Below are 26,714 nucleotides of genomic sequence, written 5' to 3'. Positions count from 1 at the left end.
TGTAATTACACTCCGGCTTCCTTGTTTTAGGCAAAAAGTAACAATAGTCACTTATCAGATTCCCAAAATGGTATTGGAGGGGATTCAGAAGACACTCCCAAGACTCTCTGGGTAGTAACAGCCACAGGATTACAGACATATAAACACTCAGTTCCTCCAGCTTCTGGCAACCATTTCTTCCATGCTGCACTCTGTTCTGCTAGTGGTTTTTTAGTTAGCTTTTCTCCAGTCTGTCTTTCACAATTACTCTTCTCAGCTGCCAGGCTCTAACATGGACTTTGCCTCTGTTCCCTAAGGCTTGCTCTCAGCCTGTCTGCCCATGTCCTTGCTGAGGATAAATCCTGACCATATCAGAGCAGTCCCTCTAAAAGTCTTGGATGTGCAGACTGAAATGCTCATCTCAGCACTGCACCTTCATGCAACAGAGAAGTATTTTTCCACTGTATTTCTGTGTCTAAAAACTGCTTTAACAACAGTTGCACAACCCAGGTCTTATTGAACATCATGTATTCCAAAGTTCGTGTCCCCAGGGGAACATGCCAGTATCTTGATCAAACACCATGGGCAACTATCAGCTGATATCTGTCAGTTTACCTACCATAACTCTGTCTAGGGTTCTAATGTGTCTGTGATTCTAATGTACACATGCCTAAATAGTGCCTGTATACACATTCAAGTAATGTGTACAAATTTCCTGACAGAAAACAACTGCAAATTTACAACAAAATTACAGACAGAAACAACTGCAGTGGAGAAGATTTTTCACGGCCTCCCAACAGCTTTCCTGGCAGACAGCTCTCAACCATTAGGCTTATAAAAGAACTATTAAAAAAAACTTATTAAAAAAACCAAACCCACAACTTCTTTGCCATTTGGAGACAGCAGGTCCTGGCATTTTGATTCTTCATCTGCATAAAACAAGAAGAATCTTCATCTTGGTGTGACAGACTCACGTTGCCTCATGAATTGGTGAGGCTTGTGAGTGTGTCTTTTCTTGAATAGTAAACATAAGAACATATTTTCCTGTGAATATTTTACTTTCCTATGGCCAAGTAAAAGGCAATGCCCTCTTCTCTAAGGACAATAATATTCCATTTTTGACCCAAGAAATCTTTAAGCATTTATATGTTTGCATGAACACACATGAAGGTGCCTTGTTTCAATTTCAAAGAATACCTCTGAAACGTTATGTGTAGCTGAGCTCTTTTGCCTCTTGCAACGTTGCCTCTTGCCATTTTCTGTCATGCAAACACCCTGAAAAATACCACCTTTTCCTTGGACACTTCCATGTGTGTCTCACTGAAATGCATGTGGCTGGGAGGATTTCTGCCTACACAGACCTTTGAAATTGTGTTATGATTCCTCACAGAGGCTTAACCAAGCCATACTTTTCATACCACTAAGGTTCCTCACCTGAAGAATGAGGCGGTAATACAGCCCCATTTCTTTGGCATGTTGCCACACTTAGTGTATTGCTTAAACTGAGGTGCTTTCTGAGGTGCTACAGCCCTCTTTAATGTGGCTGCTGTGTTTCTATGTAGCCTTGCTTTTCTTATGTTGAAATTAATCCATGAACTAATTCCCACTTTTAGAACTATGCCTCATCTAAATACCATTTCAATACTTCGTGTCTAATTCACATTAGGCATTGGGCATGTGCCCAGTGTGCATTCTATAAATGAGACAAGAACAACTTCCAAAGTATAGATCCAATGCATACGTGTTGATTCAACACATCACCTGGTTTCACTTCCAGATCTTGCTGGATGACCTGAAAACATATCTTGTTTGGATTTTACAACTCTAAGGATCAAAATCCAGCATAAACCTTTAACTATATATGTGACATCTTCCACCTTACCGCAGGAACTCTTCATGCTGTTGTTCCCTGTTGTGAAGGTGATGTGCAGTCTTCAAGCATCCTGAGAGAACTGAGCTAGTACATTTTTTCCTGTGTGTGAAAGTCAATAATTTTTTTCAGCACTAACAGTTAACAGATTTTTATTTTAAAAAAATATTTTTTTCTGGAAAATTTTTGGTGCCTCTTGAATCAATATGCATTTTGTGGAGCAAAAGAAATGAACTGCCATTCTGGGTAGGATTCATCTTTCCACATTTAGTTGTCCACATTGTAGACTTCTCATTGTCTACCCAGAATCCTTCATTGCCTACAGAGAAAGAAAAAAGATAAGCCTTTCTAGGGCTTGAGTCCTCTCATCCTTACTATATGAAAAATTTAAAGCAGCTCCATGAGCTACCTGTCATGAGTGTCTATTGTTCTACAAAAATTTAGCTCAGAATATTTTCCACTATGAGATTAAGTTTCTCCTTTTTCCCTAAGGAAAAAAAAAAAAAAAGAGTATTATTCAATATAATACCCACAAAAAGGCATGCAAAGATGCACTCCAAAGATCTTGAAGGGCTTTCAGGATTTCAGAAATAACCTGTATTCAACTTCATGAGGTGTTAGAAAGCATCAGAAATAAAGAAAATGATAGTATAAGCTTTCTCTCACTTGGTCTTATTCTCACTTTGTAATTTGGACTTATTTGATTCGGGCATTTACTTTCTATGGGGAGAATTTCATCCTGAAAAAGTGACTGCAGTTAGTGAGACTTGATACAGTGATGTAACTTGAATTTAAACAGCCTATGGGCATTGTTCCTGGGTTTTGCTCAGAGCAATTTTCGTTACGGTTCAAAGAGCTCATGTGGCTCTTTATTAAATAATCACATCACAAGATTTTTTTTATTCTACCTGATGCATTAAGGGTTTTATTCTCATTTATTCTTATATTTTTTATTCTACCATACTGTAATTAGTAAACATTAATTTAACACACAATTAATTAACAATTAAAACTTGTCAAACAATCTGTGCTTGCAATGCATGAAGCCTAAGCTTCATGAAGTGCTGATGGAATCCCAATCAGTGGCTTTCTTCAAGTAATTTTAGAAGCACATGAAGGAGCCACCATATGAATTAAATAATTGTGGCGCTTAATTCATTAGATATAAAGATATAAATTAATTCAATATTCAGGTTTAGCAAGGAACACAATATTCTAGACACACCATGCGATGCTGAGTGATATTAATGAAAAAGTATTACACTGGCTAATACTCGACATCTAAGTCTTTCCATATGGCATCTCTAATATCAAGAAAAGATGAGAGGTGTTGCAGTATGTTGTATTTCTGTCCAAAAACTAAAGCAGCACTGAGTTTGTCTTCACTGTACAATGCAGGAGTAACTGACACTTCAAGTAAAACAGTAGAATAGCAAGATTAGTTTTTTAAAATGAAAAATCAAAATAGCTCCTGAAGGGTTCAGTAGCTCAGCCTCTGACATAAGAAATGGACTTTTATAGAGTTTGCAAGGATTCAGAGCCCTTGAAAGTAGTGCTTTACCTTCTTTTTATTAATAAAGAGCCTAAGAGTCTATGAATTCATGAATTAAAATGTAAAGAGAAATTTATACAGTATTAACACATTCTATGCACATTCGAGAGTTAAAAGGTAGTCTGAATTTAGAAACTACAAAGTGGCATCGCTCCTCGTTTAATGACAACCAATCCCTGCCAGATTTACTCAGGTAATCGAGCGCTCACAGCAAATCCCTGCAGAGCCTATGGGGAAGCTGGGAGAGCTGGCACCAGTGCTGAGTCTAGGCGGTGAGACTGGAAACTCCCGTGTCTCTAAGCAAAATGTCAGAGCAGGAATTTTTCCTAGACCAGTTGCCTAGGCCTGCTGCCTACGTGCCAGAAATTGGTGACAGCAATTGTCCTCTTCTCCAACTGAGTCTGGACGTATTAGGAGCCATTCAGAAATAGAAGCCAGACCAAGTGACAGATCACAGGAATCCAAAGAATTTACATCAGTGAAGTAAGGAAGTTGCATAAATATAAAGCAGTGGAAAATCAGAAGTTCTGTGGTATTATTCAGGTTTTCAGAGATAAAGCCTGTTTATTTTCATGTATTTTCTTTTAGTCTTGGCATGGCTGAAAACAGCATCTCTGCTTTATTTCTGTAAACCAACATCTGTAAACTGCAACATCCTAATGTACATTAATCTTTAAAATGTCGCAAATTACACTGGATGCCTTCAAATTTACATAGCTGATTTATGATGACTGCTATTTGTCTTTTTGGAAAATAAGATCCCTTTTAGTTGAAATTACCAGGTCCCCAAAACAGATAGAGTAACGTTGCCAAAAAACTTTAAAAATCGAAGTTGTATGTTTGTTTGTACAGTGCTTATACAGTGAAAAATAAAGTTGTTGGTATAGATTATTTCAATTTTGCCAAACAGCAATTGTTTTTAATCATCAAAAAATATAAATCTCATATCTAGATTGCTCAGGTTGATAGTTCTCTGCTGTCTCTTAAAAGAGAACCAAAATGACTTTCTGTAATTTTTTTAGCCACATAAACCAGAATTTTGCCCACCAGAGTCAGCTGGAGTGTTCCCAGCAGGATGCTCCCAGTGCTTAGCTCCTTTCCTACTGTAAAGATATTCAACATTTATCTTTAATCTCAGCATACTTTAATTACCTCCCATTTCTTTGGTCTCTCATTTGTGTTTTCCAAACACAAGTGCCATATGTACTATCTTTTGACGAAAACATAAGGTTGAGTATGTCTTATCTACGACTTCCAGTATATCCTATGTGTGTTTCAGCACATCCTTTCTTGGAATATGTTTGTCTGGGAGTTCTTGATTTACAAAATATACCTTCAAGGGCATAGGAAGCTGCAGGAAGCAAAACCATGGGCTTTACAAAGTTCCTCTCCAAGTTTGCCCTGTTCCTGACAAACAGTTGCTTTCTACTTTAGCAAGCACAAGTCATGCAGACTGCTAGATGAAAGAAGGCATGACATCACAATCCAAGCTACAGGCTGCTGTCCAAAAGACCTGGAATGTACCTTTTTTTTCTACCAAAAAACGACAAAGCAATGTCAAATTCAAGAAAACTAAATTTTTCATAGAGATCTCATTGAATAACTCATGCCCAGCTCCCCAACCTTTGTGTCTGAAGCTAAACTCAGTACAAGACATACTCTAGAGAAATAAAGCCCCTCAAAATACATCGTTTTAAAAATCAAGCCACAGGTATATCATAAGGGGATACCGTTAACATCTTAATATATGAATTTACTACTTACAACTTTTATCTTTTAAGCTTTTATACATAAGCTGTAAACTCCACCGATCTGGTCATTAAATTTCTGAAATACAGGCTCCTTTGACAAGGTACATGAATGTTTGGGCTGTTCTTGCTCCTTAAGGCCGTGTTCCATTGTGATTTGACCAACATTAATATTTAAATGTTTACATTTAAATAAACAGTCTTTTAGTTCAACATTTGCAAACTTAAAACAGCTAAATGAACCTTTCCTTTAAAGAATATGCAGACTTTCTAACTAGTGAGACGCCCAAATAACAACTTGCTTTCAAAATCCTCTAGTATTTGCATTATTATCAAGGTCAGAATGTAGAATCTGGTATGAAGTATGAAAATGTCAATATCTTGTGCTCAAAGACTATTTGCCCTACTGGGCAGCTGTAACCGACATTGATCCTTGTTAAATTAGGAAAATACTGAACAAAATGTCATAAGAATGCTTCTTGCACTTTGTGAGGACTTGGAACCACACGTGCACTTTGTGTCTCTAATGGCTCTGGCAGTAATTGTGGGAAGAATAGCAGCGGTGCTGGAAAATAAGAAGTCCGGAGCAAGAAACATACTGGGATTGAGACAGATCTTGATGTTGCACAATTCATACTTAAGTAAGTGCCAAGAATGGCTATTCAGAGGCCAGTAGCCCAAAGATACTTGGCTTCTTTTCATTTTCAATCATTTTGTTCAAGACATGTACAAACAATACCTATTTGTAGGAAAGCTGGGAGGCAATTTTCAACTCCAAAATGTATGTAAAAGGGTAAAGGAAACTCTGATGTTAATAAAGGAGAACAAGACTACTATCTGAACAGCCTCAAGGGACTTGACAGCAAATAGACTAACAATCCTCAAGCATGACTATGTTATGGAAGGAAATCAGAAGAAAAGTAAAGATTCAAAAGCAATACTAAAAATAACAAAGAAAACAAAAACCTAGGCATGTGTGGTGAGTTGACCCTGGCTGGCCAAGCTGCTTTATCACTCCCCTCTCTCAACTGAACAAGGGAAGAAAATTTGAATGAAAAACTCACGGGTTGAGATAAAGACATGGGGATCACTTACTAGTTATTGTCATGGGCAGAACAGACTCATTTTAGGGAAATTAATTTATTGCCAGTTAAGCAGAGTTGGATAATGAGAAATAAGAATAACTTTCAACCAACTTCCCCACCCCACACCTTCCTCCTGGCCTCAGCTTCACTTCCCACCCTTCTACCTCCTGCTCCCAAGTGGTGCAGAGGGTGGGGAATGGGGCTTGTGGTCCATTTATAGCACTTCATCTCTGCCACTGTCCTCCTCACACTCTTCCCCTGCTCCATTGTGCAGACCCTCCCACGGAATACGGTCCTTCATTAACTTCTCCATCATGGGTCCTTCCCACAGGCTGCAGTTCTGCACAAACTGCTCCAGCGTGGGTCCCCCACCGGGCCATAGGTCCTGCCAGAAAATCTGCTTCTGCATGGGCTCCTCTCCACAGGGCCACAGGTCCTGCCAGGAGAAGTGCAGGCTCTCCACAGGGTCATGGCCTCCTCTGGAACCCCAGTGTGGGGTCTCTCCCAGGCTGCAGGGGGGGGGGAATCTGCTCCCCCACGCCCCCCCAGGCTGAGGGCACAGCCCGCCCCGCCGGGGCTGCACCGGGGGCTGCCGGGGAGCCTCTGCCCCGGTGCCTGGAGCCCCCCCCCCCCGCCCCCGACCTCCTCCTGCCCAGCCCGGGGGGCTGCAGGGCCGCCGCTACCGCACAGCCGCACTCCGCGCTCACAGCTCTTGCACAATCTCTTTTCCTCTTTCTTAAATATGTTGCCATGAAGGCACTACCGATGTCATTGACTGGCTCAGCTTTGGCCAGCGACAGGTCCACCTTGGAGCCAGGTGTGACTGGCTCTGTCTGACACGGGGACAGCTTCTGGCATCTTCTCACAGAAGACACCCCTGCAGCCTACCCCCCCCCCCCCCCCAGCTATCAAAACCTTGCCACATAAACCCAATACAGCAAAAAAAGAAAAAAAAAATAAGGAAAAAAAGAAAAAAAAGAAAACAAAGATATTGTTGACACATTAAATGTTAAACCAGCAGAAATACTTCAGGTAACTAACTTTTATGAAGTCAGCATTACCCATTAAGTTCATTATTTTACTGTGGATCTTACAAAGTTTGGCATAGTTAGACTAGTTGTAGAGTCAAGTATTAGTATGAGTACCTTGTCCTTAATTTCTGAAAAAGAGCTTTAGGCAATTATAGCTAGAGCAAAAAACTGAAGGAAAATAACATAATTTATGCAGTAAAACCAGTCTCCTAGTTCTAGCAAGGTTAATTCACTGTTCCTTGGGGAGTGTGGTGGGCTCGTGTGAGTTGAAAATCTCTAATTTTTGCAAAATGTCATAATTGTTTTGGGGGAACTCGAGTGACTACATTGTAAATATTGGAATATATTATTACTACATAATTCTTCAGAGCAAATCATAATTTTAAACTAGATTTCCTCTTTTCTGTAACTCTAGAAGAGCAGTAACAATGTGAGAATTATATACAGAAAGGAATCTTACAGTTTTTTTGTAAAGAAATGAAAAAGAAATTACAAGAATCAGTGTTATCTCAGCAGTTTTTAAATAAGGCATATATGCTTACTTAAAATACATTGTTACAGACATCCATAAAGTGACTGGGGAGGCAGATTCCCTCCTTTGGTTTCACTGAAGATTACATTTCAGTGGGGGGTGCCTGTGTTTCAACTTTTTTTCTTTACTCGGAAGACATTTGGACGTCACTTCCCAACATCCTTGAAAACGAGCTCCTTTTCCTACAGGTTTCTAATCACACAAATGCAGAAAACTATCACAATATATGTTCTATAAATAGCCTTGTTTTGATGGGTAAGCGTTTCTGATTCTTCTAACCTTGCGCTGATTTTCTGGCAATGACCTAACCCAAAAATTAAGAAAATATTCTGGAGTTTGCACTTGTTTCAATAGCATCTAAAGAACCAGTTATTCTTTTTAAATCTTCTCAATAAAACTAAATTAATTAAATCCAATAAAAAAGGCATTGCTTGTGAGGAAAATGCTCTATTGGTGATTCCCCAGTGTCAAAGGGTTTCTCTGCACAGAGAAGTACATGAACAAAACAAGGAAGGCAGCTCTTAATCACGCAGCAGACAGGCCTGACCTTGCCTCAGTCATTAAGACGAGATCAAGTGTGAGGGAGGATTTCTCAATTGTTGTGGTTATTTTGTACATTGCCTATTTCTAGCATTTTGTCATCCATCTAGCAATTAGAAATTGTCACTTACAATTGCTGCCAAAATCAGTAATTACTTCAAACCACGTACATGATTTCACATAGTCCTATTTAAAAAGAATAATTCAACAGCAGCTGAAGGCTGGATGGAAAAACAAACCTATAAACACAGTAGCTGAAATCAAACATCTTCAGTGTAGGCTGTATTTGTATGTGGGAAAAGCCTTCCTAATAGCAGTAAAACTGCTTTCATGAAGTATTTGCTTATACTTTAATTAAGCAACTGTATTAATAAATGTATTATCACAAGGCAGTTCATACTGATTTTGATAATAGTACAACTGTTTGCAGCTGTCTTGAAAAGATGGGTTTGCATCCATGTGTGATAAATAGATGGTGTATGTTTTCATTGTAAATCCTGGTGTTTTGCTAAGGGACAAGGGAATGAACAGGAATTTGAAGTTATGTTCATTCTGTCATACCATGAGAGCTTCCAGGAGCATCTGTTTTTCATGACATGCCACTGTCACCGTTCCTTTTTTCAACCTCTCCTATTGTGTTGGTTTAATTAAAATAAGGCTTGCCTGAACTGCTCAACAGAATTAAATATGTTGTTACACTCCAAGGTTTCCACATTGTGTAAACCATTTCTCCTCATATCCCAAGTCATGCCTTCAACTAGATAGAAATGTTTGGCTGAACTGACAGCTCTGATGATGGCAAATCCCATCCTTCCTTCCCTCCCACTTTAACACACCTGCTTTAAATGATTGCTTTCCTGATAGCTGTGATGAAGAAACCACTAGAGTAAGTGAGGCTGCGCAGATATGAACTAAATTTGACTTAATAAATTCTTCCTCTCACATAGTCAGCATGAAGAGTTAATGCTAACTGGGTGCTCCAACACAGTTTGTTTTTCTGCAGCTGGGGTCACCCCTGAATACATATGACTTAAGGAGATCGGAGGTGGAGATGAGAAGTGGCACTTTGCTGTTCTCTACACTTTGTTTGCCTTCAAAGAAAGCTGAAGGCTCAGTTATGTGACCTATGGTTGAAGAGTCCGTGTTGTGTTCAGGTGTGATTGGTAAAGAGGAGCTAGGTGCTTTTTTACTTCAGCAAGACCTGTGGGCAGCTGCTGAAATTAAATTTTTTACTTCAGGAGTCCAAGTTGTGACATCTATGCTAAATTACACAAACCAAAATCCAAGTAAGTCCATAAGCCCTGTTTGTATAGACCAAAACTGGTGCAATAAATGCAATCACCTTTTAAGAATTACACTAATATGTCCTTGTGTGTAGGAAAATATTTTCTTTTGGGAGGGGGACAGAAGCTTCAGTTTACAATATAAGTCCAACACCTAGTGCAGTGAGTAACCATTTGGGATTTTTCCAATTCAGTCAGCATATCAAATTAATGCACTTAAAGAGATCCTCACCTGATTTATTTAAAAGATGGATTGTCAGGCAAAGCCCTGAAATCCTCTCTGGCAGCAGGAATTTATCTGAGAAAGGATACAATAAAAAGTGTTCAAAGTCTCTCAGAATTGAAACATCGTCTGGGAAAACATGATCACAAATAATTAACAGACATTTTCTATCTGAGGCAGGACAGGTAGGTGTTATCCTACAGTATTCCGTGTGATTGTAAAGAGCTTTTAGCTTATTCTGCTTTACTTGGAGTGGAAGGTATAAAAAATTAAGTGCAGAAAAGCTCTGGAAAATTTATGTTTTTACAGCTCTTGTCTTAGAAATAAATCAAAACAGTAGAGGATTAATCCATTGTTTAGAATTCAGTCCAAATTATACAGGTAGAGGATTAAGATAATATTGTTCTGTTTAAAATCCGTGAGATACAATGGTTATAGTAATTTTACCAACAACAGAAAGCATGCAGAAGAAACAAATCATAACTTTAGAGCTGCAATAAGAATCACTAAGCAGTGTTCTCCTGGTTCTGGTCAGTGGTATCTGTCAGTTTCTCTGGTGGAGACAAGTCGTATTCTGGGAAAGTGCACCAGCACCACTGGCAATACAAGGCACATTTCAACCATAGTAGGTGCTGCTGACCAGCAGCCCAGACAGGCAAGTAGAAGGGAGAAAGAAAAGAGACAAAGGTGGAGAGGAGAGGCCCAGCTGCAAAGCAAGACACAGCAAATTAAACTGGAAATTACTGCACTTATAGACACACAAGCACGGACCTTAATAAAACTTTCATCAAAAATATAGAACGTTGAACCTTTACACATAAGCACAGTGGTTTTACAGCCAAAGAAGACAGAGGCAGAAGATCTGAAAGGGATCAAAGAAGGGCAGAGATCTGAAAGGGAAGGGCTGCACAGAAAACTTAAGAAGGAAGGAAATTCACAGCAGTGCAAGACTGGGAAAGGTTTGATAAGGTGGTAAAAATAGACAGTCATGTCCTGTTAGTAACCATGTCTTCTTCTGCCAAGGTGAACTTCTTCACAGCTAGTCTAAAATCTTGGATTCTTGCCTTCAGAATATTTTGTCTTGGCTGTATGATGGTTGAGTGCCAGCTCCCTCCCTGCTGTTCCACGGCATGGTGTTTTGAACAGCAAAGGAGTGAGATGGGACAGGCTGAGAAAGAATCTGAAATTTGATCTCCAGACTCTAAGGTTACATCTTTGACCACCAGACTCCTACACGAAAGGAAAGTGCTTTTGCCAAGAGCACAACAACCTGGCACCTGGGCTTAGGTTCATCCTATTCACTAAGGTGTATATGCCAGCATAATTAATCCCACTACTACAGCCTGTTCTGGAGCCTGGAAGCATCAAAATTTCATTTATAATCTGGTCCTATGTCAGAATATGAAGAACTGCCTCTGGCACTACTTATGTTTCTTGTCCTTAGCTTCTTACCTGAAATTTAAGTAGCTGAAGTTGAGAGGAACTTTATTTCAATTGTTAAATGGTTTGAAATGTCTTTTTTAGAAGGCTGATCACGTTTTTGAATATCCAGTCTTCCAGGTCCCTATGCAAGTATCTAACCCAGTAGTCTGATACCAATCTTAGTACTCAGGAATTTTCTTTCTTAATTTGAAGATGGGAGATGATGTGAACTTTGTTCTAACATAACTCAAGGAAATAGGTAAATAATGGGAAAGACTTAATACAGGCCTCCCCTTTGTCAAGCAAAGTCATGTCTCAGAGTATCCTCTGAAGAAGCAAGCAAAAGTAGACATGGGAAAGCCTGTGTATGCAGTTACTTCAGTTTGAAAAAAATTGTTCAATACAAACATCCATCAAATGTTCCTGAAGAAACTTAAGTGGCAAAACATGAGAAGGAAAATCCTTAAATGAATGAAGAACCGCACAAAAGACAGGCAACAGATGGCAAGAAAAAGTAATCCTTTTTTTTAATGATTTTAACAAAACTGGGAGATCAGCAGGGAAATTCCACAGAGATTTGTGCTGCAGCTCATGGAGGTCAGCAACATTTTAAAGATGAGGTGAAAAGGTGGAATAATTAATTGACAAATTCAGTGGTAATAAAAACTTACTCAGGTAAGAAAGATGAAAACTGAGTTTGAAGAACTGCAGAAAAATCTTATTACATTAAATGATTATGCAATAATTACTTTCCAAAAATATAAGTGAAGTGATGTACATAGAAGAAAACAGTCCTAAAATTGCTGGAATTCTGAGCTGTTGTCAGTCATGAATCTGAGTGATGAGAGATTTTGGACAGAATAGGCAGTTCCATGAGCATGTCCTCTGAGTAACAGTCAGAATAGCAAACATAAAAGTTGAGAACTGTATTGAATGTTTTATCTTGCAAGAGAAACTGCTGAGGTAAGACATGAACAGGAGTTCTGTAAGTAGCATGATAAAAGTTAATTGTTCTTTCTTCCAATACAGGAATTAAATATATTACCCCTTAGACTGGAATAAAAAGACAAACCAAAACAAAACGTGGCAAAATCCAGATGGAAAACAAAAGGAGGTGCATCTTTACACAGTTCAGCTACGGAACTGCTTGCTGCTGTTCATTTAATTCTGTCCAGAAAGTAACAGGAAAGGATTCTTGGAAAAACAATCTGTTTAAAGCCATTTACTACAAAAAGCTCCTTGTCAGTAAACTACAGGCTGCTGTAGGCTGAGGGATTACTCAATAGAAATATTCTGGTTTGTACTATTCTGCAGGTATTTCCTGTTTGGGTGGTGTTTAGTACAGTAGGCTAGATGGACTTTGATCTTATTCTTTTGCTTTTAAAATGTTATGAAAATCAGGTATTTCATGTAATATCAAGGAGCCTCACTTTACATCTGAGTGATTCAATTCTGGCCCCTGAAATACAACAGATTAAAATGAGCTTTCTGTTCCTCAGTTTTGATCTTCTCACAGCTATGATGATTCAAATGTCACAGTCTGGCAGAACAGGGCAGCAGTTCTAGGGGTACATAGGGAAAGACTTTTGGGGCAGCCTGAAGAGTAGTTTGACTAAAGAAAATTATGAGATACAAATGTTTGGCAGCATAGGTCTTGTATGTTGATGTTCTGATTGCTGCTAGCCATTTGTCACTCCAATGTTTATTTGTTGCATAGGTGTGCCTCTTCTCATTTATGTAGTGGATAAGGAATCTCTACACCTAGAGACTAGGACAGATGCATTCAAACTGACTGGTTTAACTAAAGGAGTCACAAAGAGTTTCTTCATTAACACAGTTAAATGAAAGCGATTGTGCTACTTGTTTGCGTATCTCAATGATTCTGAACTATAAACCAAAGCCACGTGGGATGTTTAATAGTAGAGTGAAGTTCTCCATTGTTATAGGTGTTTTTTTCAGAGTGACTTATAAATAAAATTAGTCAAGAGTCTCAACGCTTGAAGAGTGTGGCTTTTGTGATAGAATTTAAATTTTATATCCTATTTAGATTTTCTTAGTAGGGGAACAGAAAAATCACTACAGAGTGAAGTATTAAAAAAATATTCCATCAGCCTTCAAATGAGCCATTACTATTCACAAATAACCCCCATCAACTTTTTATTCAATTTGTTGTTCTCTTTTCCACTGTTAATTTACCCTTTAAAAGTCAAAAGAACTGTTATTTGATCTAAAATAGATCCTTCTTCTATATGACTTACAGTTCTCTTTCTGTACCTCACTATTAGTTTTCTTTCTTGCTCATAGCCATTCATATTGTCTTCACCTATCATCCTCCAATTTTTAGGTTGCATCCCACAAAGAAATATGGCTTTTTCCAAAGCAGTTACTATTTTTCTGCACAACAGCACATTTTCCTAATATTTTCCTTATTCTCTTTTGTATTGCAGCAGTAATCCCCTTGTCCTCTTTGCCTCCTTACCATTATGATGTTTTATTGCTTATTTTTACTGACCTCAGTGAATTTCTCTGAGTTCACATAGTCATGCTTCCCTTAGTTTTAATTCCCAAAAAGGATGTCAGGGTTTCTGGCCAAGATAACTGACTGCTATATCAGTCCCTGATGGGAAGGATGCAATAAATGGAGCACAGATATTAATAATGAAATGTGGTGAGAGGATCACCAAAAGCTCTTTCAGACCCTGGCTACGCAAAATATCCTCTGGACCTTTCCCACTAGAATATCTTCTCTCATTTGCCATCCTCTTACCTCTGAGCCCCCTGGTGCCCAATACTTTGATTCTTAATCTGATCCCAGAAATATCAAACAAGCATCTAAAGGGTCAAAAACTGAAAGAAGCACTAAAGAAAGAAGAGAGTGCCAGTGTGAGATATATAAAAAGCTACAGAACTGGCTCAGTTTGAGGACAGGAAAAAGGGAACTAGGCTTCCCTGTACTGTGGGAGACACAGTTAAGTTCCAGCTTTTCCATAGATTTTCTGAGTGACATTTGCAAGTTGCTCAGCTCCATACCTCCATAACACACTTAAATGTAATGCTCCAAATTTATTTTTAACAGTTCATGTAGTTCCTAGTGTGACCTATGTGTCCCTCACATAAAGCACAGATAAGGGAACAGCTGCATAACTTATCCAAGCAAGACAGGCAGAAGAAAGGGAATGTAGATTAGAAACATGCCTCATTTAACAGAGGATGTTTAACAATGAACTCTCAGCTATGGAGATGAACTCCTCCATGGGCAGGTCTTTCTCCTAAGCAGGATTGTAGTCAAGGTCACCCCCATTTCCAAATTTGAATCAATTCACACTTCCTTATTTAATTCTGAATAACAGACGGTCTTTTGTCATAGTGCTGCTCAGGGGATACTGAAAGGATCAAGTATTAATGGTTTTCTACTACCTGGTTCACTGAGGTCAAGACCCTACCTTTTATCTCCACAGCTCTGAGTATGTACACTGACAGAAGAAATTCAGGTACAGAGACAACAGACCAGTATGTCTATATAGAGAGGCAAGGGAAGCCTGAACAGTGAGTGTGAGCACAATGTTTAGCACTTCTCAGTTCCTTGACTGTTTTGAACCCCTCCAACTAGGTCTCAGCTGTGGATACAGGACAATCAGTGCCACTTGGCCTCAGTGGTCCTCACTTGGTTCTGACCCCTTTTTATTTGGCAGTATCAACAGACTGTTAGAGGCCTTAGGTGAATGAAGTTTTTTAGGATCCTTGTGATGTCTAAATAGTGGTTAAAGGCTCCCCAGGCACCGCTAGCTTAGCTAAATTAAATCTCCCTCTCCGCTCTTTGGAGAAAGTCAGGAAGCTGGAGAAGAAATTCAGACCTTTAGGACCTTAGCCCTCTTCTGCTTTCTGTAAACTGCAGGGGAGGGCTGAAGTGACTAGCCTCCTAACCTCACTGAATTGGGGCCCAAATTCTCTTGGGGGTAATTTCCTTCCTCACGTTCACACTGGGGATAAAAGTATATGTAGGTATGAGAGGCAGAGTGACCAGGACTAGAGTAGAGAATGAGTGCAGTGCATGTATTTAAGGATGAAATATTGTAAAATTTGGCAATGAGGCCAGGACTTTTATGTGTCTTCACCAAGGAGAAAAGCCACTGGGGTCTTTTTGACTAAGAGGGCCTCATCACATTATTCCTTTTTAAAGTTTTCTACTTCATTTACTCCAGTGCTGAAACCTGCTGCTTTTCCTTTGCAGAGCTGGAACACAAGATCCAAGGGGTTTTTTTCTTAAAACATGCATGAACTAAACCGTTCTTACAAAATATATTAATAATATTTTTCAAAAAACCACAAACCAGTGTAATCCCAGTAATTAAGAATAAGTGCTTATTACAATTATTCATTAAGAAAAAAAACCCATAAAAATTCCTAGTAAGAACATTGCACAAAATATGGTTTAATTAACACAATGTTCCCTAACCCAGAATTGCAGGGTGTGGACCAAATACTCCACACTAACCAGACTGCATGTTTTGGACCTTCACCACATTCAAAACATCATCTTGGCAAATGGTACAGAATCTGCAATCCTGATTCAGCTCTTTTTAAGGACAGTGGTGAAAAGTCCCATTGTTTTGTTGGTGGTTTTTTGTTTTTGTTTTAATTTGGGTGGGTTTTATTTTGCATGTTTCATGAGCTATACCAATGCCTACAGCTAAAGACAGAAATGTCAGTCTGCAGCCTGGCACCGTTGAAGGTAGTGCTTAACACTGAAAGCCTTGGACGAACACAACAATCACCTGTGTTACTTTTTCCAAGGAGGTGGCATCCCTAAACCTTCCTGTATGCAATGACTCTTTCATAAAGTTCCAGCTATGAAAAGTATGCAAATTCAACAGAGACAAAGAAAATAATTAAAATTTTGCAGCAGTGCAGGCCAACAGCTCCCCCTGGGCTGGGGCAGGGGCTGATGGCACCAGGCTGGGCTGGAATGGGGACCTGGGCCATAGATCAGCATGGAGGAGGCCCCAGGAGGGGGTGAACTAGAACAATTAATGCCCTCAGGATCCTGACCAAAGGAAAACACAACAAACCAGCTGCAGACCTTCACAGACCTCCTCCTGGTTTAGGTCCAGGATTTGGAGCAAGCCCCATCCTCTGTGCTGCGTTGACCTGCCTCTGTACAAAGTGACACTCCTCTGTTCCTCTCCCACTTCAGGCCTGGGAGCATGTCCCTTGTGTTCAAACAGACAAGGGAAGGGAAACAAGACTGAAACACCTTCTGGAAACTTCACAACACCAACAACAAGCGTGAGGTGCAAAGAAAAAGAAACAGAAGTGAGTGCAAGGCTCTGATGAAGATGAAGGATCTTGCCCAGCCTAAGCACCTTTGTACTCAAACCTCAGTAAAATATCCAGTCTCATTTGACCCCTCTATTTCAGTCATCATTTAGTTGATAGAGTAATGCTGTAACACACACAGAGTTTTACTGGCTTACTCCTAATATTCCCTAAAATTAGTTTCATGCTGGGAGACTTTACAGCTAGTATAATGAAGCACATCGTTAATAACTGTTTCTGAGATGAACTTAAAAGTTTCCAGTTATCTCAGAATCACACCTCAGAATTCGTATTAGCCAACATTTTAGCAGCCACGTTAGCTTTGACAGCATTGTTTTTATACACTGACTGGGATGTTTGTCATTCTGCCACAGTTTTAAAAAAGAAAGTTGCATAATTCAAGGACCACTTATAACCACTAGGGCTGAAAACCTTCTAGCGCCAGCAACAATGCAACTGATTCTACTTTGACTTGACTTTGACATGAAAAAGTTGATTGCATAAAATCGACTGGGATTCATAAACAAAACTGCCATGTTTTGAGGAAGATCAGAAAACTTGAATGCTTTGACATAGCCACTGTGTAAAACATTCCTGTTTCGTCTTCTATTACCCATATACATAAAATATCATATTTGTGATCCCCTCAACTACTTTAAATCACAACCAACGTAAGTTATTTTTCTCTACCTGTTTTAAAACATACTTTGTGTGGTTATGGATCATCCCACAGTTTCTGCTAGATCAAACAGATGAAACAAGTGAAATCCTGTGCACTGGTGACTTGAGTGCTTCATCTGTGCTTTTAACAAATATGGAACTTGAGTGCCAAAGTTTAAAAGTAATTATTACAGCATTTAAAGTACAGCAAGCATGCAGCATGGCTTAAGCTGCATCCAAGTTCTGTTTTTAGAACACAAACTTTCTCCTAAATCACTACAAAAGACTGAATATACCTGTGACTTTCCAAATTTGATTTACAACATCACAAACACTTGAAGCACAGGAGACAAGCTATATCAACCATGTCATGGGGAGATGGGGATCCTCAGGAGACAAGTTTGAGGTTAAGTTTTAGAAGCACGTACCAGGAAATCTGCTCCAACAAAATTACCTGTAAGGTAAATGAACAAAGACCAAATTGTAAGAGCAATTATCAGAAAGAGCGCAAAGAAAACTTGTGCATTATGGACAAGACTTGTGACAGGAAAGCCACCACTGAACAGTCACTTACATACAAAACTACTTACAAACACATTCAAGGGAATCCTTCACTCAGAGTTGATCATTTAGACATCCTGGCTTAGCCACAAAAAGAACATAAGCTTAAAATCAAGCAGAAATTGCTTTTAGGAATGATGGTATGCCAGGTGTTGGCTTTCAGTCAAATGGGCTATAGTAGAAAGTACACAATGGTGGCTAGTAGTTGTATTTAACGTTTAAAGACCCAGAGAAGAACAAACCCCCTCTGGTACTTGTGCATGACAGATAATTAGGTACTGATGGACAAAGACAATAAAATTAATTAAGCTGTTTTCACTCCAGTGTCATCCAGAGGGACTATTTACATGGTCTGAATTACTACACAGAGAGGAAGAAAACTACTTATACAGTCACATATAGAAGGAAGTTTAGCAGCCTACTGCCCTGCTGGAATATGTTGGAATGCCAGCAGTTAAACTCCTTTACTTGCTTAGAGGCATAGCTGCCTTGCCCAAGATGAATATGTGCCTCTATGTTGCACACTGACATCCTGAAAAGTCCTGAATTTGTGGGAACATCTACAGATCACTGAAATTAATTCAACATTAATCCCTCATAAGTACTTTTCCTCATAAATATGTGTGCATGGGTGTCTATGTAAGTGATCCGAGTGCCCATGCAGGATGTGGCAATTGCAGATTTAATTATCTCTGCAAGAAGAGTTTAAAATTCCATCACCAAGAAAGCCTTAACTATCTGTTTGTCAAGTGTGATCATGCTTATGTCACTGTTTCCACCCACCCTGCTATTTAAGAGGTCCCAATGCAGTTATAGTGATCTCTTACTGATTCTTATCTCTCTTTTCCTTTAAGTGGCTTGTTATTATGCCTTTAAGACTGTCATGTGGCAATTAATAATATTTCTATTATACTATATTGTAAGAATAAACCCAGCAGTTTCCTGAGTTGGTGGAAAACTGAGTTTTACACTCGTCAATCTACACTCTGCTGTTCCAACTTCTTTCACAAATCGGGGATCTAAAATATCTTGCCTATAATTTCTAATTTTCTATGTCATTTTCTATTACTTTCAAACAGTTTTGTGGATAATTAAGATTCCCTCAGGTTCTACCCTTGGAGAAGGCCATTAAAGATAGAGACTTGCAGTGCCCTTCTGGAAAATACAGTCTGTAGAGAAAATCTGGTTTAATATAGAAAGACTTTATCTTTCTATGTAGATATTTTAACTTTGCAGTTTTTCCAACCAAATATCTTGATGCTTCAGTGAAATCATAGTTTTGGTGTTAAACTTCAATTTCTTCCTAACTTTTTATGTGGTCTTGATATTTGAGACTAGACATCTCAGATGCTCAGCATGAATGGGCTCCAGCAAGCCTAATAAATAGATGTAAATTCAGGCAGACAGTCCCTTTTAGGTCATTTTCACTCCATACAGGCACCTGTAACGGACTGTTACCAGCGCCTAAAAGTACATGCAGTGCAGGTGCCAAGGCTGAAAAGACTAGACTGCACCTTTGGTAGTTCCAGTAACTTTTTGCCACTTCCAAAGCCCTGTGTTGGCTTCCAGTTTTCACCCCAATTTCTTTCTTTGGGATCAGGTCAGTAAATTCTCCTCATTCTTTAGCAAATTTTTATTGTTTGATGTTCTTCCTCATCATTCTTAGGACAGCAGCCCATGACTGTAGAAAGCAAAGTCTTCTTAGAGGTACTTTCTACTCCATCATCAATATCCCTCCTGTATTCAATTCTTTCTTCCTGGGCTTTTATCTTTGCTGAGGACTAAGAATAATTCCTGCCCTGTGGAAACTGTGATTTTTTTTCTTCTGTCTTGCAATACTGATGAATTATTGTAGCCTGACATGCTCCTTTTTTTCCTGCACATACTTTATTATTAATAAAGTACAGTTATATTTTTAAAAAATTATTTCTAAACTAGCAACCAACCGTAATTCATTTTCACATCTATCCTAATTTTTCTAAATATTTTCTGTATATCAGTTATTGTTTTATTGGAAATTGCCATTTTTTTAAACAGAAAAGCATCATCAGATATTATTGCAAATATCCACCCTGAATCTCCTTTGACAATAACTAGGCTTTTTTTTCCTCCAGTTGACATGGAGAAAAACTGATCATCATCCTCCTTACTACAATACATAGTACCACACTTTTATACTTTGTTTAGTCTTGACCAAATAAAGTGCATTCAGCCTTTCCATAGTGATCATGCACACTTGTGTCAGTCTGGGTTTCTCCTCTGGACTTTCTCCAGTTCCTCTGCATTCTTCTTATCCTACTTACAGTCTTCTTAGCTTCATTGACACCATGTAAAAAGTATATTTATTTTTTTTTGTAACACAATCTTGTTTTTAAAACATTCCAGAATAAAGGTGGGTTTGCGTTGGTTTGTTTGGGTTTGGGTTTTAGTTTTGTTGTTTGTTTTGGTTTTTCACTTTTGTATAAAAGTCAGATTATTAAACTCTATTGAGATACTTAAATTCTTAATAAATATTACACTCTACTGACTTACAGATTTCAGATAATTTCTGTAATTTAGTAGGATTTTGCACTGCAATTCTCTGTGCAGAAGTGCAGTTATTCTGTTGGATAAGGTAGATAAAATTATGCTAGTTATTTGCTGTGGTTTTAAGTTCACAGTCCCCTCTGTCTCTAGTGGACTGACCAGACGTCCTCTGCTACTTATTTCTCCTTTACTGGTCCTTCTCCGTTCTCGAACACACATGTATTGCTCCCTGCCCTGTTGAACTTAAGGCCATGCACTTTTATATCTGAGCCTTGGCTGGACGAAATAGTGATGAAGAGGGCTACAGGGCCCCTGCACCTTACCTTGAGGTCTCCTCCTTTCCTCAGTTGCTCAGTCTGCGCAGTGTTCTTGTTTAACCAAAGAAAATTCTTCTCACTTCAGGAGTCATTTAAGTGTTTGCAGATCCAGAAAGCTTGTTCTGCAGTACGTTCCTGACAGCAGAAAAGGTCAAACGTTTCTAAATCCCTAAACTCACATTTGCAGATCACCTTGCAGTCAGCATCTTCTCATGAGGAACATGCTCCCCATATACTGTTACGGACCCACTCAAAACTCACCTAACTTCAGACCCTGATGCAAGAACCACCCTAAAATAGGATTACCTTGATTGCCCTTTGCACAATCCTACAGTTTTGTGCACTGCACAATTCTACAGCTATCTGTACTCAAAGAGCAAGGACTATAGCTTGCAGAGAAGGACTTGAATGCATCTTTCCAAGTCTTTATCTAGGGTTCTAGTTTTCCAAAAAATTATGGGCAAATTATGAAATAGCCCAATTAAAATCTAGGTGAGCTTTTTATTTTCTATAGGTATGAACACCAAATGGTTAAACTCATTGCTTCTGCTGGAACTCCAAATCTGTACTCAGAATTTGTTTCTGGACCTTGGACAAAGGACTTATTCTACAAGTTTAACATTTTTAATCAGGAAAAAAGGAGAAAAAAAATATTTCCCCAAATCATAGTGATGTTCTAAGGACCAATTTCTTAAAAGCTTTTGTAGCCTTCTGTGACATCTTTAGAAAGAGCATACTTAATTAATTACTATTATCATCATATATTCACATGAAGGCTCAGAGGATGAATTGTAAATGCTTTTAAAAACTACTATTTTTCTTTAAGGGAATAAATTAAGAATGTTGACTTCTGGCATAAAGTCTAAGGGATGATAGATGCAAAGAGGCCACAGCACAAAGGATCTGTCTAAGAGGCCAGTGGTTACACACATAGTAGCTGTGTATTACAAGCACTTAGATGGTCATAGCCACACATTTGTTGATTAAATGGTGAGAGAGTTTACGTCAGATGGTCAGCTTGAACACCATTCTTCAGTGATGAGAGTGTCCCTTCAGCAGATGTACAGCTTACTAACTGCTGCAGTTCAGAACTGAAAAATGAGCTTCTCCTGGGCAGCAAAGGGTTTCTACACAGGGAGGAGGACACTGAAGTATGTCTTTTGTAACAGAAGATCTAGAAAAGTAGTTCAGCACGTACATACAAAAAGAAGACTTGAGCATTCATTTCCTCGTTGACTATGTTAATTTAAGCGTCTGTCACCAGGTAGCTGTCCTCAACCCTTGATCTGTCCCTTCTGCTGAGTCATTACAACCAAACCCCTTTTTTCCTGGGTTAGTTTCCAGCTGGATATCTTCCCTAGCACAGTGAACCTGAGGCAGTACAAACAGAGGGAACACATAAGATGGTAAGAGTGAAAGAGTTGCTTAATTAGTTTAAACGCACATCTAATATTTATGCCAAATAGCTAAACATGGCCTCTGGTAGCTGGATAGGCAAATTAACCCCATCTTCATAGTCATGTATGCAACATAATACAGATACTTGTAGAGCTTATCCAGAGTCAAACAGAATCAATATTTTCTAGATATTTCCTGGAAGGATACCCACACTGATAATTCATTTTAAACGTGTCTTCATCACTCAGTATTGATTAAACTGTAGTTTCATCACAGCTCATATAAAGGGCAACATTTTCTTGCAGAGCTAAGGATCAGATCTAGAAAGAGATTTGGATCCAAAGTATCACTACCCATTTCCTATCTCCACTCAGGGAACAAAAGAAGTCATATCTATATCTGTTGTAGAAGATTGTCTGAAGGATTATTTTCACAAGGCCAAACTCCTGCTCATGCTGCCATGGTTAATCTCAAATTGCTCAAATTGCTTAGCCCAATTATGTTGGAATTCAGGATTGAACTGACTCAGCAATAATTTCTGTGAATTTTCTGTGAAATACAGCTGCATTAGCCAAAGTCTGATAAAGTAAAAGTGGCAGCCCTTGAAACTATTATCTGCACAGCAAGAGGATTTATAATAAAAAAAAAATAAAATAAAATAAATGAAAGTATAAATCAGAGCAATTTACAAGAGCGCTCAGAAAAACAAAGACTGAAATAGAAGATAGGACTGAGTTGCTAATGGCAGTTATTACAGTGTCATTTAAGCTTAATTAATACTGGTAATGCTCTCCACCTCCTTAACTACAGTGGCATGATAACAGATGAAAAATATTATCTTCTCATTCACAGCTTTGAGGAACACATAGGATTATGTAGACACAGAAGAGATCTGGCCAACTAGTACTGTGTAATCACACAACTGCATTGCTCGATCATGAAGCATATGGCGTAATATTTGTTTGCTGGCAACAGGCAGAAGAATACATAATCAGATTACACTGTATTTAGAGCATCTTGGACTTTTTTCTTTTTTTTTTTTTCCCCACAATCATTAGGTGTGTAAAACTGTCAGAGGTTTAAACAGGGAAAGGTTCTCACTATGAACTTACGGTATCTTCTTATTACTGTTTGACTCTTGCATTTGTATGTAGTGTAGTGCATTTTCAGATGATGTTGCAAAGTGCGTTAAGACAGTGGCAAGCTGAAGTCAGATACAAGTCAGAGGACACTCTCCTACTGCCTGAAGTGAATTCCTACTCCTTTCCTTCAGTGTAACAACTTCAGATAGACCAAGTGAATATACATTTGCCTGAACTTGAACAGAATGTAGATACACAACAGAAACCAATCACAGAAAGTATAGCTGGAAGGAGTATATCCAGAGATCTCATGTCCATCTTTCCACTTAAACCGAGTTTCATCAATGTTACATTACATCAGCTGCAGCTTTGATTAGCTATGATGTGAAAACCTCCAAGGACAGAGTATACAGTCTTCCAATGCTACGTTATCCCACTCCCACTAAGTAAAGAAGCTTTTCCTAACGTTCAAAGATGTTCAGCCTCTGGGTCTTTTCTCTTCTCATACATCTGCCACTATTGAGAAGATTTTGGCTTTTGCTTTACCATTCCCTTGAAAGTAGCTTTAGGCTGTGGTTACATTGACCCTTAGCCTCCCCTTTGCTAGATTCAGTAAGCCCGTCAAACTCAACCTCTCCTCACAAGTCATACTCTCTAGGCCCCTAATCGTCTTAGTGGTTGGATAGATTCTCACCATTTTCAAGACCGAGTGAGATGGCCCAAAACTGTACAGAATATTTCATGTGCATGCGCACCAGCACCATGCAGAGGGTAATGATGACTTCCTCAATTTGTTGGACATGCTTTCCTATTCAATAAGCAGTTTGTCTTATCTACGATGAGAGCACACTGTTGGTTTATATTCAGCTTGGTGTCCACCATAGCCTTTTCAGCAAGTCTGCAGTTCAGTGGGTCAGTTTGTGGCCTGTAATGATACCTGGTGTTATCCTGCCCTAGGCACAGAAATTTAGGCTTCTTGTTGAGCTTAGTTTCTGTTGGCCTAGTCTTCAAGCTTTTCAAAACCCCTCTGGACTGAATCTCAACCGTCAACATGTCGATCACCCTACTCAAATTTAATGTAATCTATACATTTCCTGAGGATGTGGTCTGTCTCATCATTTGAGATGATAATGATGATATTCAACAGTATCAGTCCCAGTATTGACCCCTGGGGTACTTGTTAATAACGGCCAACTACATGTCAATGCATTGATTACTATCATTTGAGTCCCATGGTCAATTCAATTATGAGCCCATCTAATGCACACTTCATCCAGTGCATGTTTCCTAAGTCAAAAGCCTTATGAAAGTTAAAGTATCTGATCTCTGCTGCTCTCCCCCTGCCTCATAGCCAGCCATTTCATCATATAAGGCAGTCAAGCTGGTCAAGAATGACCTGTCCTTGGTAAATTTGTGCTTACTGTTCCTGAAGGACTTTCTTGTTTTTCCAGTGCTTGTAAATGGATTGCAGAAGTACATGATGTCCAGTCTGAGGTGAGGTTGGCCAATCTTTCTGACCTGGAGCCTCCTTTGTGCCACTCTTAAAGATGAGGGTAATATTAACGTCTTTCAAGACAGGGACTTCCTCCGATCACTATGATGTTTTTGTAGATAACACAGTCATCCTGCAATCACACTTCAATGAATGCCATCTAACCCACAGATGTGAATATGCTCAGCTTTTTAAAGTAGTTTTGAATTTGTTGCATCCCCACTGTTGGCTAGCCTCCTTACCAGCCTCCTATAGGCAGTGATCTGGGAGGATCTTTGTAGTGACTGGGGCAAGAAAATCAAGGAATACTTCAGGCTTTTCAGAATCATTGTCACCAAATTGACTCTCCCATTCATCAGCTACTGCCATGCTTGTTGAATCCCTTCTTCCTACATCCCTGGCTCCCAAGTTTAGCTCCACCTGAGCTTTGACTTTTCTGATGTTTTCACTAAATGCATGATGATCACTCATATGTATTGCTGTCCTTGTTTCACTTCTATGCTTTGTACATACTGGTTCACTAAGAAGTTAATTGCTTTCCTGAGCTGGAGTACTGTCAAAATTCTCCCTTTTTCTATAAATGGTTGTATGGGGAGATGTTGCTGAACTTTCAGTAAGTTTTCTTTAAAAGCTAGTTAGTAAAAATACACTCTCTGGAGCATGTTGCCCTCTCATGACAGCCTCTGGTTGGATTCTGCATGGAAGTTCCCTAAATAAGCTTAAGTGACTTGTCTTGAGGTCCACGATGCTAACTCTGCTGCTTCTTTTCCTCACTTCCTCTGGATTTTGAGCTCTAGTACCTCAAGGTCACTACAGTGCAAACTACCATCTACAATCACATTCACCACCAATTTTTTGTGGGCAGAAAGTCAAACAGATGTCATGAAATTTTGCAACTGGCCCATGCCAACCGAGGAGAGAGGTTAGGATGCGAAGTATAGAATTACAAGACTCATTCCTTATTCATGTGTGTGAGATGTCCCATTCCAATTGAGGCACACCAAATGTGGTTTCACACGTGGTTCTTGCACCTTTCAAGCATTCAGGCACAACATGATTTGACCAGTTACTACTTAACACATACACACTAATATTGTTAAAAGCAACTGTTGTGCCACCATTCGCTTCTTTCTTGAGCTAGATGTCCTTGGAGTCAGTCTTTCTACTATTACTTATCTATGATGCCAGATAATGGAAGCATTTCACAGAGGTGCTGGAGAGCTTTTATCTCAGTTGGCTTTAAGATTCCAAGAAACAAAGTTCTTTAAATTCAGGATGGGGGCTGTCCTCCTCCTTGCAATGAACCGGGGCCCTTTAATCATGCTGACTTCACCATGGCTATGCAGTATTCAATGTAAACTATATATCTCTTACAAAAGCTAATATAATTTCATACTATTAAGAAAGTTCATTCAACTTCATACTATAAAGACTAATTGGTACAATAGTTAGGGAATAAGATTTTCCTAACACAGACTTATCTGGCTTCTCTAATACTCATATTAGACTCTAATATAAACTCTATATACGTATAAACTCTAATACTAGAAAAAATTCACCAACAGGATCTAAAGAGTTCTTGCATTGTTTGCACAATACTATCTTCCCCTTCCATCAAAAACCTCCCGTGGGAACATAAGTTTGTGATCAGGAATTCTGCACTAATTTTGATGCCATTTGCCCACATTACAATTCAGCCTTTGAAGGCTATGGGGAGTTTCACTTTAGTCACATCTAGTTCTGTCAGGATTGTGTTAGAAAGGGCACATATTATGCTGACAGACTAAAAACTTGCAACTTTATGTTGCCCCAACAGATGCTTTTGCTAGTAAGCATCCAGCATACCCAGTCTATCACCTGTACTACTGCCCTTGCTGTGACAATGTGTGCTGGAAAGTCATGGAAACTGGTCAGAGCTTTATGGAATCAGATTTCCTGATCCTAACACTCTTCCTTTCTCTTGGGGATTCCAGAAGAGTGCCACTGCTTTACAATGCACTCTCTCGTTTGTGGGTAGTGAAGTACGGCTACATGCTTACTTCAGTTCAACTGAGTGGAATATAGTTTCTAGCTAAATTTGCCTCCACATGTTTTCAC

The 26,714-nt window shown here is 39.0% G+C and overlaps 1 long non-coding RNA gene across 1 annotated transcript in view; it reads right to left on the bottom strand.

Moving 5' to 3' along the window:
* Nucleotides 1-16,960: 16,960 nt before the first annotated feature.
* The window catches only part of LOC129784699 (uncharacterized), a 30,489-nt gene continuing 20,735 nt past the window's right edge, over nucleotides 16,961-26,714 (bottom strand). Inside the window, exons 2-3 of the long non-coding RNA XR_008747710.1 lie at nucleotides 20,652-20,780; nucleotides 16,961-17,695 (exon numbers count right to left, since the gene is read on the bottom strand). This is a non-coding gene — a long non-coding RNA (uncharacterized LOC129784699). The remainder of the gene's footprint in view (nucleotides 17,696-20,651; nucleotides 20,781-26,714) is intronic.

The sequence above is a fragment of the Falco peregrinus genome, chromosome 6 (genome assembly GCF_023634155.1).
Source record: "Falco peregrinus isolate bFalPer1 chromosome 6, bFalPer1.pri, whole genome shotgun sequence".
NCBI lineage: Eukaryota > Metazoa > Chordata > Aves > Falconiformes > Falconidae > Falco > Falco peregrinus.
This window is presented reverse-complemented; position numbering and strand designations above follow the sequence as displayed.